The 13916-nt window shown below is 32.8% G+C and overlaps 1 non-coding gene across 1 annotated transcript; it reads left to right on the top strand.

Annotated features, from left to right (window-relative positions):
* The first annotated feature begins 5238 nt into the window (after nt 1-5238).
* LOC145333016 (small nucleolar RNA U3) lies at nt 5239-5442 on the top strand. The gene has a single exon (XR_013884407.1). It is a non-coding gene; the product is annotated as a small nucleolar RNA U3 (small nucleolar RNA).
* The last annotated feature ends 8474 nt before the right edge of the window (nt 5443-13916 follow it).

The raw sequence follows: 13916 nt of genomic DNA, 5'->3' as shown, positions 1-13916 counted from the left end.
TATCTGCATTATTAGATAGTTTTTGAAATGCGAATCTATTTGCTGTATTTTAATCTAGAAACCTTTAATTTTCCCTTTTAGTAAAAAAAAATGTTGGGTGGAGGGGGGTATTATTTGGTTTATATTTTTAAAAAACCTTCCCAGGACCTATAAGAAGCTTTTCTGTTAAAGAGACCCATATAGATTTTAGCAAATAGACAAAACTTTGGTGCAAACACAGAGTCATATAAACAGGATAATTTTTTTAAGTTAATGTAAAATAGTTTAAGATACTTATGGATGTTGTCATCCTTGTTTACTTTACTAATTAATCTATACAAAAATATAAAAAATTTATTCCAGCAAAATGTGCAAAAGAAAAAAGTACATTTTAAAAAAATCTTATCTTCTCTTTTTATTTATAGATTATGTAATTTTTAATTATTTATATAAAGTCTTGAAAAAGTACATAGGCAAAATGCACAAAATTTTGTCTCAAAGTGTTATATTTTTCTCCAAAAATAGCGTAGCAACATTAACGATACTTTAGTATACCACTATTAACACTTAACGGTCGGGGGAGTTTTCTCTATCTCATTTTCTGTGTGTGAAAGATAAAGAGCCCAAACTACGTGACCTTTTAAGTATGGGTATGACACATAACTGAGAGTTGAAATTTTTTAAATATCTCCATCCTGGCGGGCACAGGATGCCAGCAAACCTGGCAGGGTCATCCAGGTAAAGACAAAAAATATTTTTTTTGACTTAAACAAAGCATTTTATCTTACCAAAATACTAAAATATCCTCTAGTAGTACATCCTCATATTAAGTGTTCAAGTCAATTTCAGGTTCCAAGTATGATCCTGCAGTTCCTGATCCTCCAGGTCTCCAGAAATCTTTAAAAGACTCCTGTGGCCGCAATTTTTGACTTAGAGACTTCAAATTTTAAACTTTCTTACATGTCTACATAACGTATTAAAATTTCGACTGCGGCGGCTGGCAGCTGCCAAGTACAGCTGCAGCCGCTGAAATTTATGTTTTGTTATTTCTAATATAAAATTTGAATAAAATAAACATTTTCTGCAAAAAAAATTGTTCTTCTAGCTTCAAAAATAAGAAAATTACAGCGGTTTGAATTTCTTAAGTAAAAAAAGACCTAAAAACAAAGGTTGTTAAGTACAAGGGTGAAGGAAGCGAAAATTGACTTTGACTTACTTAAGGTCAGAAATTCAGTATCAAATAAGAGCCCTCTAGCTCTAATAGGAACTGGGATAATATAGGGGGCGCCCCCCCCCCCCCGACCGATTATGGTGCGGCAAGGGGCCCGACTGTTAATGGTTAAGTCCAAAAAAGTATAATTGCGCATATTATTGAATATTGATTAGAAATAAACTGCGCCGAGACTTAGTAGATACTGTAACGTTACTGGATTAGATTAGATGGTTTGATATAAAACGTTTTGATAAATATTTTGTCCCTTATTCATGTTGTAAATGTCAAACTGAAAGTAATCAAAGACGGGGAAAAATATTCTTTGACTTTAATTACATGAAAATTCAATGTCAAAATCCTAGGATTATATTTCTAAACCTTATTAGGAATAAATTATCTAATTGAAAATTAAAATTGTACTATTGTTCAACCTGAAAGCATTTTCTTATTTATAATTTGTAGGATTAAAAACATACAAATTACAGATTAAATATTGCTTCTAAACGTTTAATCCTCATATAGTTTTAGGAATCACTTTGCTTTGTACAGTCCAGTAATATTCCTTTTACAAAAAGTTTATTTAGAAAAACCCCACATGTACAAAATATATGCTGTACAAAATCAAACCCTGATTAAACATCACCTTCATCAAAAATCCTTATCGATCCTTTAATACTCGCTAGAATCTTTCAAGAATTTTCAAAATCTTACTCTATATTTCAGCCAAGTAAATTTTATTGCCATGTTGTTATACTGAAAAAAATTGTGAATATATGTCCATGCGCCATTAAGGATTACCCAACTCGGTATTGACGTATTTGTAAATATTATGGGTTAGCTATCACATCCTCTAAAAACCTATTTTTTTCATGATAAACACTTTTGAAATATATAGAATGCAGCTTATCATTTTCCTGCTTATAGTCATATTTGAGGTTCCACGACAAACGTAAGAGTCCCAAACGTCAGAGTGGAAAAACATCAGAGTGGACAAACGCAAGAGTCCCAAACGTCAGAGTGGGACAAACGTCAGAGTGGGACAAACGTCAGAGTGGACAAACGCAGGATTTTTGGGACAAACGTCAGAGTGGACATTTTATAAGTAAAACGTATGAGTCTCGATTTTATAATCATTAAAGCGCTGCGGCTAGGTAGGCCAGGGTGCTGAGTGCTGCAGCCAGAGTCATTTTCTTTATGATTAGGTTAGGTTAGGTTATAGGCTAGGGGGCCGAGCGCCCGCGGCTAGGCAGGCTAGGGGGCCGAGCGCTGCGGCTAGGTAGGCCAGGGTGCTGAGTGCTGCAGCCAGAGTCATTTTCTTTATGATTAGGTTAGGTTATAGGCTAGGGGGCCGAGCGCCCGCGGCTAGGCAGGCTAGGGGGCCTAACTGTCTATTTTTTGTCATATAATTAAAATAGCATAGACTCTGATGTTTTACTTAAGCAATGTCCACTCTGACGTTTGTCCCACTCTGACGTTTGTCCCACTCTGACGTTTGGGACTCTTGCGTTTGGGACTCTTGCGTTTGGGACTCTTGCGTTTGTCCACTCTGACGTTTGGGACTCTTACGTTTGGGGTAGGACCATATTTGATAGTAGTGGCGTGTACAACAATTTGCTGGGGCGATGTATTATAAAGAAGTGGATGATTGAAAGATATTCCTTCAATGTTATTAGGGCGGAGAAGGGGGGGGGGGGGTTGGCAACTATTTTGCAGTCAAACATTTTAGGATACGGTTTCAGTTAAAATGTTAGTTTTGCAGAATAGCTGCGGTTGCATTGTTATGACATTGGAGGTATATACAAATTAACAAATTAAATATTTGCGGCGGTAATTGAACACCTCTAGCAACACTAGTGTGTGTGTGTGCAAATAAATTTGCACAAGTCAGACTTGCAGTCACTTAGCATAAGCAAAGTACAATATCCGCACAGCGAGAAATGGATTTCCATCACGGCTTAGAATCCAATTGTTTTTTGTTTAGTCCATATTTTCATGTCATGAATATTTTCTTGTTTCAAACAATTGAATAGAAAAAATATGTTGTTAATTTAGGATCAATTGTCCTTTACTTGTATATCTGGAAGTGTTTAAAAGTTCCAAACTGGATTGATTAACAATGGTTGGTGGAAATAACCAAAACGAAAATAAGGAATTAGGGGTAGTAATAAATTAACCTTCCTTATCTTATCTGCAAAAATCAGCTTTAGAAAATAAAGAGTAATGGATGGGATGTAGACTATATTAATTGATTTTCTAACTCCTTTCCTGTAATGACTTCTTAAAATCTCTAATTTATGATAATAAGCCATTTCTTTAACCCCTGTTTGTTGTTATAGAAGATAAGAAATGAGAGGGGAAGGGGGGCTCACAGGGAGTGGGTGACAATAATTGCATTTATAATAGAAAACACGTGTCCTGCAATGTTTACATACACATACATACATATGCAACTTTTTGCACACAATAATATTTACAGGAATAAAGCAGTGTGAATTTCCCATAAGTTGTCAATGGACCAATAAAATAAACACCCTCTATTTATTGACAGTTGAAATAATCACTGTCCGACTGGAAAGCAATGAGTCTAAAAACAATTTCATTGGTTTATGTTGACTTTATGACTTATATTTTACCTTTTATCTTTGGGAGGTGAGGTCCTTTTTGACTTAAACCAATAACCAATTTTCCTGCAAGCACATTAGGGAATCATTCATTTGAACGGAGTATGTTGCTCTTTCTCCCAAGGATATCAGGTTAAGTAATATCCAACAGACAACCAACCCATTGATTGCAAGAATATAAGTCCTAAATGTGCAAAGAGTTCCTATTTACGGGCAAAGGCTCCCCTCCCCCCTGCTCTAACTATTCGTGTCACGTGCAGGACAAAGCAGCAGCGGGTAGAATCTTTTTAACGTCTCTGGTATGGCACAATTGACTATGATAAGTGGTCAAGGGTGATTTTTGCCTGATATTTACGTCGGTATCAAAACTTCCCGAATACTATATAAAACTTACAAGTTGCTTCGCACTTAGCATCTAATACTATAGAAGTTTATGATAAGTGGGAAGGAGGGGGCTCTTTAGCTTCAAAATCAAGTTTTTATAAAGCTTATTTGAACAATCTAACCTGATAATAATAAGGTATTTTTGAGTTATTGAGATCTGACAGAAAAAGGTAATTTCATATTAGAGGGCTATATGATAATTATTTATATTAAAATCTCCAATTCAATGTTGATACTTTTTGGATTTTGGGTGGATATTGAACTTTGTTTGATATTGCCAGGAAATTGCTGCTTCTTTATTTACCTTTTATGCCCTATAATGGATTTTTATGCATAATCAAGGACGCACAATTGAACTCCAATATGTTAAACATTTTATTCAATCAATCAATTTTCAAACAGCTGTATGTTTCAATCTGTGCTTACAAATAGAAAAAAAATGATTAAGATAATAATATACAAAGTAAATAAAAAACTTTCTTACTGTTTATCTCAATTTAGAATGGATTTATTATTACTTGGATATTTTGATATTATCATGTACTCTAATAAAGTCAAACTAGAAGCTAGCTAAAACGATCTCCCATCCCACCTACTAGATGAACGAACTGATCAAATTAGCAAGGGAAATAGCACCTAAATTGACGACAATTTTTCCCATATCATAATATCAACATATATTCTAGATCCATTAAATTAAGACTTTTTTACTATTGCCTGTTTAAACACCATGATTTCCTTTCATTTTACCTACTAGCTTATTTTAATTACTCACACATAACCTGCCAAGAAGCAGCTGCAGAGTTTCTCTACAAACACGTGTGTTATGTAGTGGATAATTTGGCCACTAATTTTTCAATAGAAGACCCTCAACCGGAGATTACATCAACAAAGTATGTCACCAGCTATTGGAAAAAGTAAAAAGAGAGCATTTCTGAGGCGACACAGCAACTGAATCAGGCTGTGTGTGGAAATCTACAGCTGGTCAGCAACCTACCTATAGTCTTTTCAATAAATTTCCCAAAAAGGTCAATGTCAGGTAAGATCATACTTCACAGAATCATTTTTGTAGTTTATATCCTTTGTTTCTTTTCGAAACTTAAAGATAGCTAAGCCATGATGATGAGTTGATTGTCACGTCCTGAGCGTGAGAAGGTGTTGGTGGTTGACTCCTTCAACATATCGATGATCGCTTGGAAGTCACTCTGTGATCTCCTAGATGGACCATGTCATCGGCTGAGTGGTTTCATTATATCTCTGTTGTATGCTAGTCATAAACTATACAATTTAAAATACTGGCAGCTTTAAAAGCGCTGATCTACACTTTTTAAAAAAATAGCGGTTTCGACCTAGCCTCTAGGGGCTTCGCCCTATGTAGTAATGGGAAGTCAACCCTCCTAAATAGAAATATTCAAAAAAGTTATTCTTTGTCAAATAGTTTATATGTTAGAATTCTTTTTACATAGAAATATAATTTTTGTCCGACAAAATAACAATTTATTTTAAGAATTGTACTTATAATCTAAAAAAAGAACAATGTTGTCTATATTAAAGCAGCAACTATAACATGATTAAATTAAAAATTAACAAATCTATGTTATACAGAAATAATATATAAGCTTTTATAAAAGAGAGAAAAATGTCTGTAAAGTTTTCTGACATAAGGACACAACAAAAAATAAAGTAGCCTTGCCACTAAAAATTGTGCTACGAAAAAAAACATATTTGGCGCTGTGAAAATTTATTTGCATACCCTTTCTGAAAGTGATCTTTTAAAAGAAGTTTGCACACACTTTTGTTTGGTGGGCTTTCGTTTCCGCGTATTTATTCAGGAAGGAAGTGGAAAATTGGCTGTTTATTAAACAAGTCCCCAAAGTTTTTGATAACGTTTTCTTATTAGTAGACTTTGGGAAATTTTAATGAATTTTGATTGGTTGATTCATTAAGTTAAGTGTTCAAACATTTCAACCAAAAATTGTAATCTACAGAAGGGGGGATTTTATTTGTCATCATTTGGGATGTACGTACATCAATTTCCCTTGATATCCCTGGCATTTATTACATTAATCAAATTATCGCGTTTTATTAAAACAGCACAAACTTATTCTTAATTTCCATTCTATCAGACAACCTTTGATTTATTTGCTATTATGTCTTTTTGCACAAGCGAATGTTACGATAAGAGGAACTGAATGCACACCGTTTTGTTTAACCTTAGAAATATGATTTTTATGCCACTACAGTTTTGTTTTGACCATACATATAGTGTGAGTTTTATGCAGCAAAATTGTCTTGTCCATGACTCTTGAGCATATGCTAAAACAGTTTAAGTTTTAGACTCCTAAGATATTTGACAATCAGCCCTTTGATTGCACGACCTTATGATATAAGTTGAATATGTTAATTTAGCTTTGCTTAAATATCTTTTTTAAACATATAAATTAACATTAACTAGTGTTTACGTCCCCAGAAACCTCTAAAGAGAAATTTAAGGGTTTTTTGAGGGGGGGGGGAGATATTTTTATACAGTGGCGATTTCTCTTGAAATGGTTTAGTTACCTTCCCCAAAAATAGTTATAAACCTTCACTGGGCATATACAGACAGAGTTAAAGACATCCTGTTACTTTTATATGAGAATAAAATTATAAAATATACGAATATGATTAAAAATCATCACGTTTTGATTACATTTGTCTAATTTCAGTTGTGTAACACATACCCACTCTACCATAAGAAATTATGAAATGACATGTATAATAGACTATAAAAGTTGGAAAGATTTTTAATCAATATAATAGATTTGAAATCTGCATAAAATTTTAAGGATTTTTTATAAAATTCGTTTTTTCTATAATTCTTTATTTAAAGGCGCAAATACGATTTAAGTTAATAAATTTTGACCAATAGGATAGCTGGATTGGAAACTACCTACGCTCTAATTGGTTGAATGATGTACGTCACTTAAGCTTCTCCAATCAGAGCGCAGATAGTTTTCAATCCACCAATCACAGATCTCAAAATTATTTAACTTAATTTGTATTTGCGCCTTTAAATAAGGAATTATGTAAAAAACTAATTTTATAAAAAATCCTTAAAATTTTATGCAGATTTCAAATCTATTATATTGATTAAAAATCTTTCCAACTTTTATAGTCTAATGTATAAGATATTTGTATTAGAATGACATTTATAAGCTATCTTGCACACAAACATAGGCCAATAGAAGAAAAAATATTTTTTTGATATTTAAAATTCTGTTTTTGTTTACTTTTGATTTTCAAATATTGGAGATATAAAAGTTTATGTCCCCTTAATCCCTGAAAAGCTAGGACAAGATATTTGTTTTTAAATCCCTAGGAAGTATTCATGAATAGGTCACAAATATATCTCTTTGTTAAAAAATGATTTATTTTTATAATAAAAAATCATAGGTACATAATGAAATAAGTAAAATACGAAATAAAAATTAGATATGTGTTAGTAGGTTAAGGGTTAGCTGTTATACATATAAAATATCAATAACTAACATAAAGACTAACTGCACAATTAAATTAATAATGTTTAAATTGGTTTGGTGTTTCAGTTTCAGTTTGTTAGAGTTGGTTGGTTTGATATATTGATAGCAAGCAGTTTGGGCAGGAGTAGATTATGGAGTTGGGGGGTCCCAGTTTCAGCTTACTGGGCTCTTTTTGGGTCTTACAAAATTGATGAAAAGTCAAAATCGTAAGGCAGTCCTATAATAATAAAGACTGCAAAGGTTCTTGTCAAAGATTTCTTAAAATTCACAAAAAGTGACCTGCTCCTTGACATATGCAGGTAAAAATAACCCCATGATATGGGGGAGAATACACCAGAAAAAAAGGGAAATGTATTTCCCTTATCACACACAATAAATAGAATAGTAATAAAACACAGACATCACGCGGGAAAAAGAGGTAGAACAGGTGTAGCAGAAGGGGTGATGACAGGAGTTGGAGGGGAGGGAGGTAGGTGAGACTGTTGTTGACAAGGCGGGATTACTAGCGGCCATCTCGTCTCGGCTTGGTTTCAGATTTCAAAACAATATTTCCAGCACAAAAAATGGATATATAATAACCGAAAAAAACTTGAAGCGGGAAAAAAGTAGGCAGACAGAAAACTGATTCTTCTCCAGTGATAGTAGAAATCGTCTGTGTCCGATTACCAACATTATCTTCACAGCACCTATCGGAAAACAACGAAGATTTTGTTATCAAACAAATAACAAAGAATGTTGACACAAATAATGTGTGCAGCGGTTAGAGTAGCACACATGATGTGTGTTACCAGCCCCGCGTCCCAGCGCATACTGAATATATCTCTTAAAAGTATAATCTAAAATCACTATTTTTTCAGGGTTCAGGATAAGACAATTGGTACATATCCCTAGGACCACAATGATGATGCACAAAAGTTCAATGTCCCCTCCCTCCTTGCAATTTTGTTTAATAGAACAAAAAAACTGTTTCCTTTTTAAAAATAAATTTTAGAATTTTGAAACCAAACATTAAAAAATGCATCACATTTTGAATGTCCATATTTTAATTAGGGTTGGGCCGGATATCCGGTGTGGCCGGATATCCGGCCGGATATCCGGCCATTTTAAATATCCGGCCGGATACTGGATATTGAAACTATCCGGCCGGATATCCGGCTCTATAATTTTGTATACTTTACACCAAAAATCTCTGCTTTTTAAAATCTTAAATGGCTATAATTTTCTTATTATTGAAGCTAGAAGAACATTTTTTCTGAATAAGTTTAACTTTATGTAAATTTATATATGATTTCTGAAGAAATTTTTTTTACTACTTTAATATCTGGTAATTTGGCCGGTTATCCGGCCGGATATCCGGTAATTTGGCCGGATAACCGGATATTTGCCGGATATCCGGCGTTGGCCGGATATCCGGCCGGTTACCGGATATCCGGCATTTGAAATCAGCCGGATATCCGGTATCCGGTATCCGGCCAAAAAAGTATCCGGCCCAACCCTAATTTTAATACAGTATAAATGTCCTTCATAATTATATATGTACAAGATCTCTGTAATAGTCAGCCCTTCCTTAATCAAATTACATTTTCTATTTTTAATAAGCTAATTGCAGAATTGCAGTTGATGTTAATTCTAGTTAAGCTTGGATTCTACTAAATAGTGAGCTTTGTCCTTATTTCATATCTTCTTATATTAAACCAATAACAGAGTTAAATACATAGAGAATCATTAAAATTGGAGAACCTGTAACTGCATATCTGGAATCTAAATTTGACTAGGATACGTGCATTTTATATTTTGTCCTTCTGTTATGGAAAATGTTATTATTTTAACCATCCAATGTTTTCTTGGAATCCAAAAATAGATTGTATCTCTCTATATTAATGACCCACCCAGGATGATTGCTTCCTGTGGCCGCCAGGTCACTGTCAAATTTATAATATTAGATGTGTTAAGTTATAATAGTAATCAAAATGTGTAGTAGTTTCATAAATTTCGGATCAGGGAAAGAAAACGAAGTAGCGGGTTTCGTCGTATTTCCACAGTAGCTTTTGATCTATGGTTATTTTATGTTAGGTTAGGTTTATGTTAATGAATGCCCAGCACAGCAGGGTTAGAGAAAGGAGAAAAGCTACTGTGAAAATACGACAAAACTCACTACTTCGCTTTATTTCCATGATCCTAAATTTCTTTAAATCTGTTCTAAGTGATTACTGAAAATTGCCTTGCTATTCTAATAATGCATAAGGTGCTTTTTTTATACAAAATTTCAATTCTTCCTTAAGTAATTCTCTAAAATTTGATACTTCTAATGTAGTCCAATTCTTTCCTTTTCCTAACAACACAAAAAAAACTCGACGTGTCTCTATAATAACTTTTTGAACCCCCCGGCCTCTCACGAGATTGTTTAGTCCTTTGACACTGTACATAATTATTATCTGATTGATCTGTCCTTAATTTTTATTCATACTTAATTTTATTGTTTGTAAATGAATATTTAATACCTGTATTATAATACTGTTATTATTATTATTTGTTATGTGTGTCATAAAATAAATATCTAATCTACCAAAAAAAAAGAATGTAAAAAAACATTTTACTAATCAATTTCTTTTCATATTATTAGTTTTCAAGGGAATCTTTAACCCTTTACAGTCGGGCCCCTTGCCGCACCTTAATCAGTCGGGGGGGGGGGGGGGGGGGGGGGGGCGTTCAACGCCCCCCCCTATTATCTCAGTTCCTATTAGAGCTAGAGGGCTAAAATTTTTTGTGCAAGTCCCCTGTGTTATGATGAATTTTCGACCTTAAGTAAGTCAAGGTCAATTTTCGCTTCCTTCACCCTTTTATTTAACAACCTTTGTTTTTAGGTCCTTTTTTACTTAAAAATTTCAAACGGCTGTAATTTTTTTATTTTTGAAGCTAGAAGAAAATTTTTTTTGCAGAAAATGTTTATTTTTATGTAAATTTTATGTTTGAAATATCAAAACATAAATTTCAGCGGCCGCAGCTGTACTTGGCAGCTGCCAGCCGCCGCAGATCTTTATGAAATTTTAATACATTATGTAGACATGTAAGAAAAGCTTAAGTTTAAAATTTGAAGTCTCTAAGTCAAAAATTGCGGCCACAGGAGCCTTTTAAAGATTTCTGGAGACCTGGAGGATCAGGACCTGCAGGATCATACCTGGAACCTGAAATTGACTTGAACACCTGTATTTAATATGAGGATGTACTACTAGAGGATATTTTAGTATTTTGGTAAGATAAAATGCTTTGTTTAAGTCAAAAAAATATTTTTGATCTTTACCTGGATGACCCTGCCAGGTTTGCTGGCATCCTGTGCCCGCCAGGATGGAGATATTCAAAAAATTCCAACTCTCAGTTATGTGTCATACCCAAACTTAAAAAGTCAAGCAGTTTGGGCTCTTTATCTTTCACACACAGAAAATGAGATAGAAAAAACCGGATGGGGGGGCGTTCAACGCCCCCCCCCCCGACCGTTAAGGGTTAACTTTACAGTGCCCCCCCCCCCTGAAACTGTTATAACTTAACTTGTAAATATTTAAATACCATAAAAAAGTATAATAATAAGTTCTTAAAATCTTATTTAATAATTTATTCCTTTAAGAACAAACTATACATAATTAAATCACATAGTCTTGGATTATTAATATATACAGTTTATAAAATAGCACATAAATTGATAATAACAAGCGATATTATAATATATTGTAAAAAAATTATCTAGTTATATTTGGAGACATTTTAAAAATCAGATACTAAAATATTTTGTGTTGTCTTTATATTTCAAAACAAAATTAATAAATTTTTCAATGAGATATGTTGATATACCACCTTTATCTAATAATTTTGAACAGAATTGAGCTAAAAGCAATGTTTGAGAAAAATAATTGTTTTTATTCCATCTTGATAGACAAGGTTCTTTACTAATTTTTAGCGCCCTGTCTTTAGCTGCTAAAATGAGCATCGAAATTTGAGCAAAATCGTCACCTTTAAAGCATTCATAATAGATGTTAAAAAGAAAGAAATTTTCTTTAAGGAAAATGAACTCAGGGCAACCTTGGAAATAAATTTCATCTAGAAAAATAGCAAGACAATGGGCGAAGTATTTCGGAAATTTGCAGAAAAAAATTGCATGATCTGAATCATTTTTTACATAACATTTAGTACAAATATCACTATCTATTAGATTCCATTTGAATAATTTTGTACAACTTACCAGTGTGCGTATGTATTGTTCAAAAAGGAATCAAGAAAAAGTTCTTAAAATCAAAATATAGAGTGGTCTCTATATGGACTCTTTTTGCAATTAAATGGATACTGCTAAAAACTCTTTTAAGTGCAATTTTTTAATAAAGAAAGTGCAAGCCCCCCGTGTACAATATAAGATTAGAATAATCCTTTATTTTCTTCTGTTTTCACAAATACAAATCCTTTTCTACATCCACTTTATTATTTTCATCAAGCTTTTATATATTTTTTTTTTATTTCTTGTACAGTTTTTGTCATTACAAAGCATTTGATAATTGATTATATTTTTTAAATTTTTGACAATGAACCTTCTGTTTAATTTCCAGCATGGTCTCAAAACCGACTAATATCTGCTTGATTAGAACTGTTATGAGCTAAACTTAAAAAAATTGTACCGTATCGTATCTAAGACAATTTTTCGACGAATGATAAGTATAAAATAAATCAAAATGTTAATACCAGTTTTGTTAGGTTAGGACTTCGGCCCCTCGGGGCTAACAAAAACTGGAATAAATATTAAAATTTTTCATGTATAACTATACACTAAAGAGATGAGCTCGGAAAAATTTATTTTTTTCATAAACCAGGGACGTCCAAGGGGGGGATAAAGAGGTGATTACCTCCCCCCCCCCAACAAAAAATAAGTCTTTGAAGTCCTTGCCAAAATGAATTTTAATTTTTTTACCCCCCACCCCCCAAATAAAAAAGCTTGGATGTTCTTATCATAAACAGTATGTAGGAAAACATGTTTAAGAAAATATAAAAATATAGATTTAAGAAAATCTGGTTAGGAAAAAACTGCTTAGTTACTGTAATTGGGTCTCATACACTTACCTAAAACAGCTGCACTTATGCATATAGACAAATTTGATTTCCAAGATGAATATTGAGAATATGTTTTATGTATATATTAACGTACATTAGAGGGGCCAAAACGACTAAAAATGGCGGATTAATGCAAATATTAATTAAATTGAAAAAAACGTTCTTAAAAATAGCTTTTTAAAGTTTTTAAACGTTATTTTCGAATTCAACATTTGAGCCAAAACGGCCATCTTCATAAATAAAGTATCATGGGTCTTTTCAAAACTATTAAATATTAAAAATACTCATTTTGGAACACTCTAACACAGATATATGAGTATATGAGGAAAACTAGATATAAACAAAGTATTGGACCCATACACAGATGCATACATATGTGCATCCACACAAAATAGACAGGATTCAAATCCGCAGCTTCAATATTCAAGTTAAAAAAAAAGAGAGGGGACATGAGTTATGTACCCCTATGCCGAATTTTAATTGGGTCTTTAATATCAGCCAATAGTGTCCGAAATATAACAAAGCCAAGTTGTACCACTATTTAGGTTAGGTAGTTGTCTGGGTTTAAACATCTATACTTTAATCACTATACTTTTATTGTGCAGCTACTCTATAACTACAAATAAAGACGCACGTCCACCCAAAACTTATCTATTTTCTTGCAGCGTCTTACTGAGAACCTGCTAATGATGCTAATATAAAGCTCTTCTTGAAAGTCTACATTTACAGCTTTTAGCTGTTGGTGATCTTATTATTGACAAGATTGTTCTTGTTGCAAATCAATTTAAAAAAAAAAACTTACTCTTGTACAATAAGTTAAACAATTCTTGGGGGATTTTTTACAAGGATACACAAACCTAAATTGTATCTTACCTCGCATTACACTATCCCTGCAAATAAAATAAACATAGGAAAAGAAAAACATTATAAATAGGTCGTCACTTATAAAATTTATTCCACAAGCGAAAGTTTTCTATAATTATTTTTTTCCAAATTTTAAATAATTTTTTAACGCAAACGTAGTAAAAACATTATATTCTATCTATGTCTTGAAATGTTAAAATCAACTAGTAAAAAAGGAAATCTTTTAAACTGAATGTTTCAATTTTC

This window comes from Acartia tonsa, chromosome 1 (genome assembly GCF_053477335.1).
Source record: "Acartia tonsa isolate MP-2025a chromosome 1, ASM5347733v1, whole genome shotgun sequence".
In the NCBI taxonomy this organism is placed as follows: Eukaryota; Metazoa; Arthropoda; class Copepoda; order Calanoida; family Acartiidae; genus Acartia; species Acartia tonsa.
Note: the sequence above shows the minus strand (reverse complement) of the source record. Positions and strands in the feature narration are given on the sequence as shown.